This window comes from Nuphar pumila, chromosome 9 (genome assembly GCF_984573655.1).
Source record: "Nuphar pumila chromosome 9, dmNupPumi1.hap1.1, whole genome shotgun sequence".
NCBI classification, from domain to species: Eukaryota; Viridiplantae; Streptophyta; class Magnoliopsida; order Nymphaeales; family Nymphaeaceae; genus Nuphar; species Nuphar pumila.
In genome coordinates this window covers 121,522,441-121,536,163 of record NC_143257.1, presented here as the reverse complement: position 1 = coordinate 121,536,163, position 13,723 = coordinate 121,522,441, and the positions used below count along the sequence as shown (strand labels likewise).

Below are 13,723 nucleotides of genomic sequence, written 5' to 3'. Positions count from 1 at the left end.
TTCTAGCAAGTTTTGACTGGCTCTTCAAGAGGGCCCTGAAGAATCAACATAACTCACCATAAAGGATGAAATGGATAGATCCTTATATTTATAAGATGTTAAATAAAATATGACAAAAACTATACAAGAAGTGGTTCATGTAGAAATAGCCACAATAGGTCATGTAAGTGTGGGTGTTCTTGTTCAAGCACCAATAGCAGTTATTCATGTTCAAGCACCAATAACTGTTGTTCATGTTCAAGCTAGTTCCAACAATACTATTGTTGTGAATCGTCATTACCAACAAGGCTTCTGAAACTCATCCATTATATTGACAAACTTTTTTATTCATTAAATATTTCTGCTGATACATAAATGGTCATCAAGCACACTTATTTAGTAATTATAAGTAACATTGTTACATATTTAAGAGCCATTTATAGTATGTTAGGGGTGCGAGCAACCCTTCCATAGGAGTTAAGCAAGATGCAAACGCGGTCGCAGCGAATATCTCTAGTAGCACAAAATGGATCCCCCTCAAAGGCAGCCTTTACATGGTGGTTCTCCCTTTCAATAATGGTTTTGGCAAAGCTTCCTTGTGTACCGACCAGTTCTGGCCATGCGCTCTTACCTGCATCCAATTGTTGCATCTCATGTTAGCAACTCATGGTCTTGAAGCAAAAGATTAATGATCAAAATAATTATAATTACAATGTTAAGACATGATTTGGTGCAACTTCATGAGAAAACCCTCAAAAGAAGAGTTGATCTAAGTTATGGTAGATGAATCCGACCAATAAGCAAGATCCAATCTATGTCTGCCATACTACTACCTATGAGGTTGAGTGGCCTCTCTCTCTCTCTCTCTCTCTCTCTCTCTCTCTCTTTGAAGAGAAAAAAATGCAATGTTTCCATGTGAGGAGCATCATAATGCCCCAACATGTCCCTATACTTGACGAAGCTCATAGAAAACTTGCAAACTAGCCTGCAAGCGAGCAAGTATAATTAGACAACCCATCCAAATCCAACATATTACTTTCAGATTCAGACCCAATAATAAGATCCAAATGTGATTTTGGATTGTATTCTGCTTTGCTAAATGGGAATTCATTTGGGACTGGATTTCGATCAGTATTTTAAGTAGGAACAAACTTTCTTACATGTAAAGAGCCTAGTTTTTATTGTTTTCATCACAGGTTCCACTATTATCACAAATATGTTGGGTCCTAATTTAGCCCTACTGTATTGGATCTTATCTGGATAGTAAATTTCAGTTGCTGATTCGGATCTAGCAAGAAATTGCCTGTATCCCATCCATTTGCAGCCCTAATGCCAAGTAACCATGTATCCAAGAAACTAGATGATTGATTTCATGTTCTAGCTGATAACATGCAAAGCCTAGGACATTATCCAAACAGGAGTTAAAAGGAGGAAGATTGTTATATCGATGTGCATGAATGACATATGCATGTATATAAATATATACCTTTGCAATCGAGGCGGCCGGCAGCCATGGATGATCCAACAAGGAAGAAGAGGATGACAGCCACACCCATGACATTCACTATATTTGATGACCTGCACCTCATGGCTTTGTGTTGGGTTCTAATCTCTCTCTTTAAGAGGTTCACTTGCAGTTAAGGTATATTACTTGTTGGAAATTTATAGATGAGGTTCATTACAAGTGGGAAATATATAGACGTAGTACTTTGACTAACATGGCCGTCTTGTTTGAATGTTAACTTTACAACCAGAGAGAGATAAAGAGAGATCTAACTAGTACTTGAAGAAACTGAAAAAGTCAAGAGTTGTGATAAGGTTATCCCAGTTAGTATGTATTGGTGGATAAGCACTGTCATCAGCTGCCATTCCCACCAACCCACTTTTTTGAGAAACCTGAGTCGGTAGAAGTTTTAGAAACGCATGCCCTTTCTTACCAAATACTCTCTCTTTCTCTTGATCTTGGCATTTTGGTTTATTTAAGATGTGTGTGTATGTGTATCAGCCACACAAAACACAGAAAATCACTAAGGCGTGTAGCTATTTTTTTTGGTGTAAAACACTAACACCAAAAATCACTACGCGGACGGTGATATTCTGTATAAAACACAAAACACAGAAAATCGTTAATGCACAGCGATTTTCTGTGTTTTGTGTGGACCGAGTAGTTTAATTTGTAAAGTACTCGGGCCCAATCATTGGATATGCTCTGGATACTTGGTGTAACAGTCTGCGTAGTGGGCTCAAAACAGGAAAATAACTCTAATTTTTTATAATGAGATATTGAACTTTTTATTCTTCCCACCTTTTTATTGGAAAATATCGCCAATAAAATTAATAAAAAATAAAAAAAACTTTTCTTACATAGTAAAGAAAAAATTCAGAAAACACCCGATTAATAAATAGCTTCATCTTTGGGGCTATTTCTAGTTTGTTTGTCCCTTGTCCGATACAAACAAAGTTAGGGAAAAGAGGCATTTTTTGTTAGTTTATCAAATATAGGATGCAAAGATGCATAAACAAACGGGGTGGGGGTGGTGTCGGCAGGTCCACTGCCAGGGCCCCACCTGATGGCCAATTTTTTGACCGGCTCAAGAAATTCTGGCCTTACATGGATGGAATAGGGATAAGCCTTATCATGACACGTTTTTTTAGGCATATGCCTAACGTTTGCTACTTTGGTTGACATTATTTACTCCAGCTTTTCCAAACAGTGGAGTTCAAAAGAATAATTAATCAAAGAAATCAGCTTAAAAATAAACTTGATTTTATTTTTTAAGGAAATATTTAATTTTGGGCCTAGCTTGGTATAAAATTTCATAAAACCATACAACAACTACGCTTTCATCCGAAAACAATTGGGGTCGGCGATATGAACCAAAAAAGAAAATCATTCTGGGTCTTCCACATGAATCCTTCTCCTCCAATCATTTCTATCCAATGTCATGTCCTCATTGAGGTTTAAAGCATTCATATCCTTTCCTATCACCTTCATCCACGTCTTCCTAAGCCAACCCCGACCTCTTTTAACTAATATATTTTTCCATTTCTCCATCCTTCTAACTGGAGCATCATTAAGCCTTCGCCGAACATGTCCAAACCACCGTAAACAATTCTCTCATCTTATTTTCAATGGGTGAAACGCCTACCTTCTTACGTATCTCGTCGTTCTAAATCTTATCTTTTATTGTATTTCCACGCATCCATCTCAGCATACGCATCTCAGCTATACTCATTTTTTGAGTATGATGTCTCTTGGCAGCCCAACATTCTGTACCATATAGTAAAGCGGGCCTAATAGTCGTCCTATAAAACTTTTTCTTCAACCGCAATCACTATAGCAAATAGGAAAGAGCTTAAAGCAGATCCTTGATGTAACCCAACCACTCTTTACTACTCCTTCATACATATCTATAATTATACTAATGTACTTGAGAGAAACATCTTTCTTCATCATTGTTCATCAGAGAACGTCCCTAGGTACTCTATCATCTGCCTTCTCCAAATCAATAAAAACCATATGCAAATTTGTGTTCCTCTCTCTATTTCTCTCAATAAGTTGTCTAAGAAGATGTATAGCTTCCATAGTTGATCTTCCAGGCATAAAACCAAATTGATTCTCCGATATCATGACAACCTTTCTCAACCTAGACTCAATCACCCACTCCCAAAATTTCATAAAACCATATTGTTTAATAATCGAAATTGATGGGTTTGACCCGAATAAATAATCGGGGACCCTGTTCTTTGTAACCAAATGCTGACCCTATAGAATCCGGTACGGGTGGGGATCGAGTCATACCTCGATCCATTGATACCCCTAATATGAATACATTGCACACGTGCCTTAGATGTCGTTCATCTTAGGATGAAGATAAGTGGCATCCAAGGCTGTCATGCTTGTTCCCGAACGCGTTGTACTTTGATTTTGAGTAATTTACAAAAACACCAGCGAATTTATCATCTATTTACAAATAGCTGCCCAATATATTGATGATTACACGTAGCTGTTGGTTTTTTCCATTATATTTCAAAGACACAGTTGACCATAAGTCATTTAAGTTGAACTGTGTGTGTCGTGCTACTTTTCTTGTAAGTAGCTGATAAGTTGGGCAGCTTGTCGTAAATTATTATTTTTCAAGCTATTCAATGCTTGCGATGATGCACTCCAACTTTTGATTTTCAAAGAATTATCAATCAAGAAATTTAAGACTATTTTTCAAAAAAGTGGTCAAGTTTTACGCTTTTGGGACACTGATAATAATTACGGAAGGCAGAGCTATCGAAAAAAGGTGGTCTAAGTCAACTTTCTAAAATGCATAATTAACCTAAAGTTTTTTTTATCTTGAAGGCCACTATTACATCAAATACAAATTATTAAAACTAACATGGGCACATGGTTCCACGCCAGATCTCAACTTTTTGCAAACTGCTGAGCTCAAAACCCCAGATCTGAGCTCTCCAAAAAGCCCACTTAAATCATGAAGATCCACAGTTTTGAGATTCAAGTCTCTAAAACACAGCCTCAAACTGAAATCTGTGTTTTGTCTGGTTGATTAACTGTTTAGTTTGTTTAGAATAGTTGGATTTGAAACCATAAACTGTAAATGAACACAGACACACATACAAAAGCATGCATCACTAGTAAACTAGATTGTGAAATCGGATTAGTGTTGTTTTTATTATTAGGTAGTATCAAGATAAAGATAGTTTTTTACAGCAGAATCTTTTACCAACTCAACAAATCCCAATGGATCTAAGATAATTTAGTTACAACAACCCATACACATACTCCCGGGACACACTTACCCCAGAACTCACCAAGCTGCAGTTGAGCAAGGGCTTATATCCCTTTCTCTCATTAATGCAAGGGAATGATGCTCGTAGGAATGAAACCCTCACCACCCGCCACAGGTCTAGTGGCAAGAAGAAGCAGGTTATATTTCTCCCCCACTGAACAGAGTCTTTGGCGGTTCAAATGAGCACCACATATGTAAGCACATGGGGCTCATATTCCCGTGTGTGTCAACATCAGTTAGCATCGGAGTCCAGTGCGATTGCAAAGACTTAAGTACACTTTCTCACCATGAAACAATGATTCTAGAAAAGGATAAAAATATCTTTCATCTAAAAAAGGAAGAATAACGTTCTGTTTTTGCCCTAAACAATAAAGTCCTCTACTGTAACAGGAGCTCCTCTCAATATTTTGCCATAAACGTTCCAGATCACTCTTAGACGATGCACCATCTACGGTAATAGGAGCTCTCCTTGACGACACACCCTTTGCTACTGTAAGCTATCGTTGAAGCACCCTTAGCCGTCGTGTGCTCAGTGAGAGCATTGTTGCCACCATCAGCTGCATCTACCTTGTTTGTGTTTTTCCTCCACTGTCGGATTACCAAAACTCATGTCATGTGAGTTTCGTGTAAGGTTTCATTATGTAAACAAATCAATTTGTAAATCTGAATGCTAAATCTTATAATTGATTGTACTATTCAAGCTAAATAACACCTATTTTCGTACTAAAATAAATTGACTTTTTACCCATCCACCTTTTGTGCATCAAAAAATAGTTACCATGATATGTTCTTTTGAAGGTCAAACATTACAACGATATGTACTTATGAAGTCTAAATTCTCTAACAATGTTGTCAATAAAGTATTTTATTTCTTGTTGTGAGCTCCCTTTACCGATAATATCATCCATGTATACCAGAACATATATTACGGAGTGAGAAAATTTCTTAATAAATAAAGAGGAACCAACTTTAGATACCATAAAAGCAAGTCCAACCAAATAATCCCTAAGTCTTTTATAACAAACACATTGGGCTTATTTAAGACACTAAAGATATTTAGTGAGTTTACATATATGATATTTATACTCTTTACTTTCAAAAGTAGGAGGTTGAGACATATATATCTCTTCCTTTAAGAAACCATATAAAAAAACATTGTTAACATCTACCTATAGAATTTGCCACCCTAACTAGTAGCAATAGATAAAATGACTCTAATGACTCTATCAAAACTGCGTATACATCAAACATCTCTTCCTACCCTATGGTGTGACAATCTTGGCATATTATATCTTGTTGCCAATCTTATTTTTTATGCCTGAACAAAACATATTAAAACAGACACACTTTGTAGATGAAAAAGTTGCCAACCAGAAAATTCAAGTCAAATTCATTCCCTTTGATGATCAACCTACTGATATATTTACTAAAGCTCTTGTGGGACCCAGATTTTATTCGTTATGTAGCAAGTTCAATCTCCATGACATGGCGATTGGCTTGAGAGGGCGTGTTCAGGGAGATGACACAAAGATGGTGGGCATCTTGAACTTGAGGTGGCATGAGAAGGAAATTGCTGATCCTAGTGTTTCTCATCTTGATCCTGGTGATTTGGAGAATTAGACAAGTGGTCAAGAAAAACAACAATTCAAAAAAGCAGGAGAAGCAAGAATTGCAACACAAGAGATTAGAAGGACAAGTGTTGATATCAGCCATCACTTATAGAAAGAAGTCACACTACAGTATGACAACCATGTAGGAGCAATATATTAGTAGGGCAGTACATTCAGACAAGAAAGATAACAAGTGATTCAAGATGGCCTTTCCATAATATGGCAAGACCACTAGAGTGGCATGCCCCACCCTGTATGGAGACTTGGATCCCAAATGAGTATAATAACATGGATTCAATGCAGATTAGGAAGTCCATCTTATGAGAAGACTTCCTTTATTGATCCATGTAATAGACTTGTATATTAATTGAGTCTCTGCAAAATTGTGTAAAGCGAGAGAGAGGGAGGGAGAGTGGGAGAGAGAGAAAATAAAGCGAGTTCTTACCTTTTTATGGATGTAGGCACACATTGCTTAACCGCTTAAACTATTTGTGTGTTATTTGCATGTGTTGAGTGTCTCTTATATCTCTCATAACCTTTACACACTGAGCAGTGACAAATGCCAAAACGATATTTGTTGGATGCACCAATATTGCATACCGTGTTTGTGTGAGTGTGTGGATGAGTATAGGGTCCATGCTCAGTGTGTCTCATCGATGACGATTCAATCTTACCCTTAAGCCTTGTTGGTAAATAGGTGAGTAGGCCAGGCACCACTGAAATGCGATCTAGGCCCTACTTGAAATCTAGCTCATTATTAATTTAGTTAAGTTAGATTAAAACTTATCATGCTTCAAGCTGCAGAAGGATGCCCAAACGTAGCCCATCTTGTGTTGGGTACCCCACTACCCATCACATACCCAACTTGATGTCTTACGCTAAGGATAAATGATGGGACAACTTAACCTTCTTTGGATTAATGGGAGGTAGGCCTACTCTTGTAGGTACATAGAACTAAAGCAACGAAGGGCTATATGTTAATTTAGCTAGGGATGGCAGAGGATTGGGGTAAATCGGGCTCCACCTCACCCCATTTGGATCGAGGATGAAGGACACAAAACGGGGATGGAGGTGAGCATGAAGGTTAAAATTTATCCCAGTAAGGGGATGGAGGTGGGATGGACTTACGCTTCTCCCATCCTGCTCTGTCTCTGTCTTGATCCCCGCCTTGGCCTGCCCTGCGCTATCCCCAATTCTTCTATGAGGTGAGAATAGAGCAAGGTGAATTGAAGCCCTCCCCCGCCTCGCCCCCATTTGGACTAGGTTTGAAGGACATGAAACGGGGATGAAGCCGGGATGGAGGTTAAAATCCATCCTTTGTGTGGGGATAGAGGTTTGAGTTTTGACATGCGGCAGGGGTGGAGACCTTGTCCCCCACCCCGGTCCATTGCCATCCCCAAATTTATGGGTCAATTAATGCATACAATATTGCCCATCGATTGGAAAGTCTTTTGCGGCTCTCAACACTAATTTTGTTGTAAGCCACAGGGAGAGGGGACTTTTCTCCTTGCTTGATAATCAAATAATAATAATAATAATAATGACAATAATAATAATAATAATTATTATTATTATAATAATACATACAATATTGGGTAACATCATCATACATTTGAAACCAACCAAATATCTTTGAAAGTGAGATAATTTTCTCTTTAATATTGTTGTATAATATTTTTTTTTGTTTTCAAAAGAAAGAGAAATTTTATTACTGATAGGAAGAATTCAACACAAACTTAACAACGAATAGGATGATGAGAAATCACCCACTAAACAATTCACAACAAGAAATTGTAAATGAGATAGAAGAGAGATAAGAAGAGAGCAGAACATAGCACACAAATGCATAGTAGACGATGATTAAACCATGCAGTTTCAGACCCTCTCCCTGAAAGAACTAAGAAACTTTGATCTGGCCCCTTGAGGAAGATAAAGATGGGATCCAAAAGGGCTGTATCACAGTTTTGTTATAACCTGCAATTGAAATTTGCCATGACCAGAACTGTGGTAATGTGTCTTCCACGAATTGAATAAGAAAATGGATGATTGAAGCAATTTTCCATCAAGTTTTGACTGGCTCTTCAAAAGGGCCCTGAGGAATCAGCACAACTCACCATAAAGGATGAAATGGATGGATTCTTATATTTATTAGGTGTTAAACAAAATATGACAAAAATTATACAAGTGGTTCATGTAGAAATAGTCACAATAGGTCATGTAAGTGTGGGTGTCGAACACCAACAACAGTTATTCATGTTCAAGCACCAATGGTTGTTATTCATGTTCAATATGGTTCCAACAATACTATTGTTGTGAATCATCATTACCAACAAGTCTTCTGAAACTCATCCATGATATTGACAAACTTTTTTATTCATTAAATATTTCTGCTGATACATAATTGGTCATTAAGCACACTTATTTATTAATTATAAGTAACATTGTTACATATTTAAGAGCCATTTATTGTATGTTAGGGGTGCGAGCAACCCTTCCATGGGAGTTAAGCAAGATGCAAACGCGGTCACAACGAATATCTCTAGTAGCACATATTAGCTCTCCCATAAAGGCAGCCATTACATTGTGGTTCTCCCTTTCAATAATGGTTTTGGCAAAGCTTCCTTGTGTACCCACCAGTTCTGGCCATGCGCTCTTACCTGCACCCAATTGTTGCATCTCATGTTCTTGAAGCAAAAGATTAATGATCAAAATAATTACAATTACAATGTTAAGATAAATGATTTGGTGCAACTTCATCAGAAAGCCCTCAGAAGTAGAGTTGATCTAAGTTATGGTAGACGAATCCGACCAATAAGCAAGATCCAATCGATGGCTTCACCACAGTTTTTTTCATACTACTACTTATGAGGTTGAGTGACCTTCTTTTTTCTCTCTCTCTATGATGATAAAAAAAATGTAATGTTTTCATGTGAGGAGCAACATAATGCCCCAACATGTCCCTATACTTGACGAAGCTTAGAGAAAACATGCAAACTAGCCTGCAAGCGGGTAGGATATAATTAGACAACCCATCCAAATCCAACATATTACTTTCAGATTCAGACCCAATAATAAGATCCAAATGTGATTTTGGATTGCATTCTGCTTTGCTAAATGGGAATTCATTTGGGATTGGATTTCCATCAGTATTTTAAGTCGGAACGAACTTTCTTACTTATAAAGATCCTAGTTTTAATTGTTTTCATCACAGGTTCCACCATTACCACAAATATGTTGGATCCTAATTTAATTAGTCCAACTGTATTGGATCTTATCTGCATAGTAAATTTCAGTTGCAGATTTGGATCTAGCAAGAATTTGCCTGTATCCAATCCATTTGCAGCCCTAATGCCAAGTAACCATGTATCCTATTACCATCCTTAAAGAAGGAGGTTGAACACGGACCAGAGGAAGTAGAGGAAGGAGAGCTTATTGGAGAAGCGGCAACCCAAAGACGGGAATTTTATTAAATCATTAAGGATATTTTAGTTATTTTACTAACGGGCTTCGGGGATGAGACAAGGCAGAGCGGGGTCCCGCCTCCATACTTGCATGAGTTTTGATTTCAACTTCCATCCCAGCCTACATCCATGTTTCATGTCTTCCATTCTCATTCAAAATGGGGTAAGGTGGGGTGTCGGCAGGTCCACTGTCAGGGCCACACCTGATGGCTAATGTTTGACTGGCTCAACAAATTATAGCCCTATATGGAATAGGGATAAGCCTTATCATGATACATTTTTTTAAGGCATAGGCCCAACGTTTTCTACTTTGGTTGACATTATTTGCTTCAGATTTTCCAATCAGTGGAGTTCAAAAGAATTCTTAATCAAAGAAATCAACTTAAAAATAAACTTGATTTTATTTTTAACTAAATTTTTAATTACGAGCCTAGCTTGGTATAAAATTTCATAAAACCATACTGTTTAATAACCGAACTTCATGGACTTATGCTTCCCCAGTCCTGCTCCATCTCTGTCCCAATCCCCGCCTCGCCCCATCCCCTATCCTTCTATGGGGTGACAATAGAGAAAGAAGAAATGGAGCCCCACCTCGCCCCCATTTGGACTGTGGTTGAAGGACATGAAACAGGGATGAAGCCGGGGGTGGAGGATAATATACATCTTTGTGTGGGGATGGAGGTTTGAGTTACTACATGGGGCGGGGGTGGAGAACTTATGCCCTACCCCTGTCCATTACCATCCCTAAATTTAGGGGTCAATAATGCATACAATATTGCCCCTAAACTGGAATGTCTTTTGCGGTTCTCAACACTAATTTTGTTGTAGACCACAAGTTGGGGGACTTTTGCCCTCGCATGATAATAAAATAATAATAATAATTATTATTATTATTATACATACAATATTGGGTAACATCATCGTACATTTGACACCAACCAAATATCTTTAAAAGTGAGATATATTTTTTTTAATATTGTTGAATTCTATCTTTTTGTTTTTGAAAGAAAGAGAAATTTTATTACTGATAGGAAGAATTCAGCACAAGATTAACAACGAATAGGATGACGAGAGGTCACCTACTGAACAATTCACAACAAGAAATTATAAATGAGATAGAAGAGAGATAAGAAGAGAGCAGAACATAGCAGAAAAATGCAGAATAGACGATGATTAAACCATGCAGTTTCAGACCCTCTCCCTGAAAGAACCAAGAAAGGTCAATCTGCCCTCCCTGAGGAAGATAAAGATGGGATCAGAAAAGGTTGTATCACAAGTTTGTTATAACCTGCAATTGAAATTGGCCATGACCAGAACTGTGGTAATGTCTCTTCCACAAAGTGAATAAGAAAATGGATGATAACAATTTTCTAGCAAGTTTTGACTGGCTCTTCAAGAGGGCCCTGAAGAATCAGCACAACTCACCATAAAGGATGAAATGGATAGATCCTTATATTTATAAGATGTTAAATAAAATATGACAAAAACTATACAAGAAGTGGTTCATGTAGAAATAGCCACAATAGGTCATGTAAGTGTGGGTGTTCATGTTCAAGCACCAATAGCAGTTATTCATGTTCAAGCACCAATAGCAATTATTTATGTTCAAGCGAGTTCCAACTATACTATTGTTGTGAATCATCATTACCAGCAAGGCTTATGAAACTCATCCATGATATTGGCAAACTTTTTTATTTATTAAATATTTTTGCTGATACATAAATGGTGAACAAGCACACTTATTTAGTAATTATAAGTAACATTGTTACATATTTAAGAGTCATTTATCCTACGGTAGGGGTTTGAGCCACCCTTCCATAGGTGTTAAGATAGACGCAAACGCGGCTGCAGAGAAAAATTTTAGTAGCACATGTTATCCCCGGCGCAAAGCTAGCCTTTACATTGGGGTTCTCCCTTTCAATAATGGCTAAGGCTAAGCTTCCTTGTGTACCCACCAGTTCTGGCCATGCACTCTTACCTGCATCCAATTGTTGTATCTCATGTTAGCAACTCATGGTCTTGAAGCAAAAGATTAATGACCAAAATAATTACAATTACAATGTTAAGACAAGTGATTTGGTGCAACTTCATGAGTAAACCCTCAACAGTAGAGTTGATATAAGTTATGGTAGATGAATCCGACCAATAAGCAAGATCCAATCTATGGCTTCACTAGCACAGTTTTTGCCATACTACTACCTATGAGGTTGAGTGGCCTTCCCCCCACCCCCCTCTCTCTCTCTCAAGAGAAAAAAATGCAATGTTTCCATGTGAGGAGCAGCATAATGCCCCAACATGTCCCTATACTTCACGAAGCTCAGAGAAAACATGCAAACTAGCCTCCAAGCGGGCAGGATATAATTAGACAACCCATCCAAATCCAACATATTACTTTCAGATTTAGACCCAATAATAAGATCCAAATGTGATTTTGGATTGCATTCTGCTTTGCTAAATGGGAATTCATTTGGGATTGGATTTTGATCCGTATTTTAATTCGAAACAAACTTTCTTTCATGTAAAGAGCCTAGTTTTTATTGTTTTCATCACAGGTTCGATTATTACCACAAATATGTTGGATCCTAATTTAGCCCTACTGTATTGGATCTTATCTGGATAGTAAATTTCAGTTGCTGATTCGGATCTAGCAAGAAATTGCCTGTATCCGATCCATTTGCAGCTCTAATGCCAAGTAACCATGTATCCAAGAAACTAGCTGATCGATTTCATGTTCTAGCTGATAACATGCAAAGCCTAGGACATTATCCAAACAGGAGTTAAAGGAGGAAGATTGTTATATCGATGTGCATGAATGATGTATATATACCTTTGCAACGACTGGCAGCCATGGATGATCCAACAAGGAAGAAGAGGATGACAGCCACCCCCATGACATTCACTATATTTGATGACCTGCATCCCATGGCTTTGTGTTGGGTTGTAATCTCTGTCTCTCTTCACTTGCAGGTAAGGTATATTACTAGTTGGAAATTTATAGATGAGGTTCATTAGAAGTGGGAAATTTATAGACGTACTACTTTGACTAACATGGTCGTCTTGTTTGAATGTTAACTTTACAAGAAGAGAGAGAGAGAGAGAGAGAGAGAGAGAGAGAGAGAGAGAGAGAGATCTAACTTAAAGTTGTGATAAGGCTTATCCCAGTTGGTATGTATTGGTGGATAAGCACCGTCATCAGCTGCCATTCCCACCAACCCTCTTTTATGAGAAAGCTGAGTTGGTAGAAGTTTTAGAAACGCATGCCCTTTCTTACCAAATACTTACTGTGGAGCTTTATCTTGGCATTTTGGTTTATTTAAGATGTGTGTGCATGTGCATCAGCCACACAAAACCCAGAAAATCACTAAAAGCGTGTATCGACTTTTCTTGTGTAAAACACTAACACGAAAAATCACTACGCAGACGGTGATATTCTGTATAAAACACAAAACACAGAAAATCGTTAATGCACAGCGATTTTCTGTGTTTTGTGTGGCCCGAGTAGTTCAATTTGTAAAGTACACGGTCCCGATCATTGGATCAGCTCTGGATACTTGAAATTTTTATTCTTCTCACCTTTTTATCTGAAAATATCGCCTATAAAATTAATTAAAAATAAAAAAACTTTTCTTACATAGTAAAGAAAAAATTCAGAAAACACCCGATTAATAAATAGCTTCATGCTTTGGGGCTATTTCTAGTTTGTTTGTCCCTTATCCGATACAAACAAAGTTAGGGAAAAGAGGCATTTTTTGTTAGTTTTATCAAATATATAGGATGCAAAGAGGCATAAAGTGGCAATGGTGCAAAATGAACCAAGTTAGGGAAAAAACTTTTTTGTTAAAATGCTTGGCTAAACAAACGGGGTGGGGGTGGT

At 37.7% G+C, this 13,723-nt stretch overlaps 2 long non-coding RNA genes across 2 annotated transcripts; both read right to left on the bottom strand.

Annotated features, from left to right (window-relative positions):
* Positions 1 to 289: 289 nt before the first annotated feature.
* On the bottom strand, positions 290 to 1,910 carry LOC149829153 (uncharacterized). Its single transcript, XR_016434203.1, has 2 exons — positions 1,466 to 1,910; positions 290 to 610 (listed from the first exon to the last, which is right to left on the bottom strand). It is a non-coding gene; the product is annotated as an uncharacterized LOC149829153 (long non-coding RNA).
* Positions 1,911 to 11,554: 9,644 nt separating this feature from the next.
* Positions 11,555 to 12,915, bottom strand: LOC149829152 (uncharacterized). The gene is made up of 2 exons (XR_016434202.1): positions 12,677 to 12,915; positions 11,555 to 11,827 (listed from the first exon to the last, which is right to left on the bottom strand). It is a non-coding gene; the product is annotated as an uncharacterized LOC149829152 (long non-coding RNA).
* Between the last annotated feature and the right edge of the window lie 808 nt (positions 12,916 to 13,723).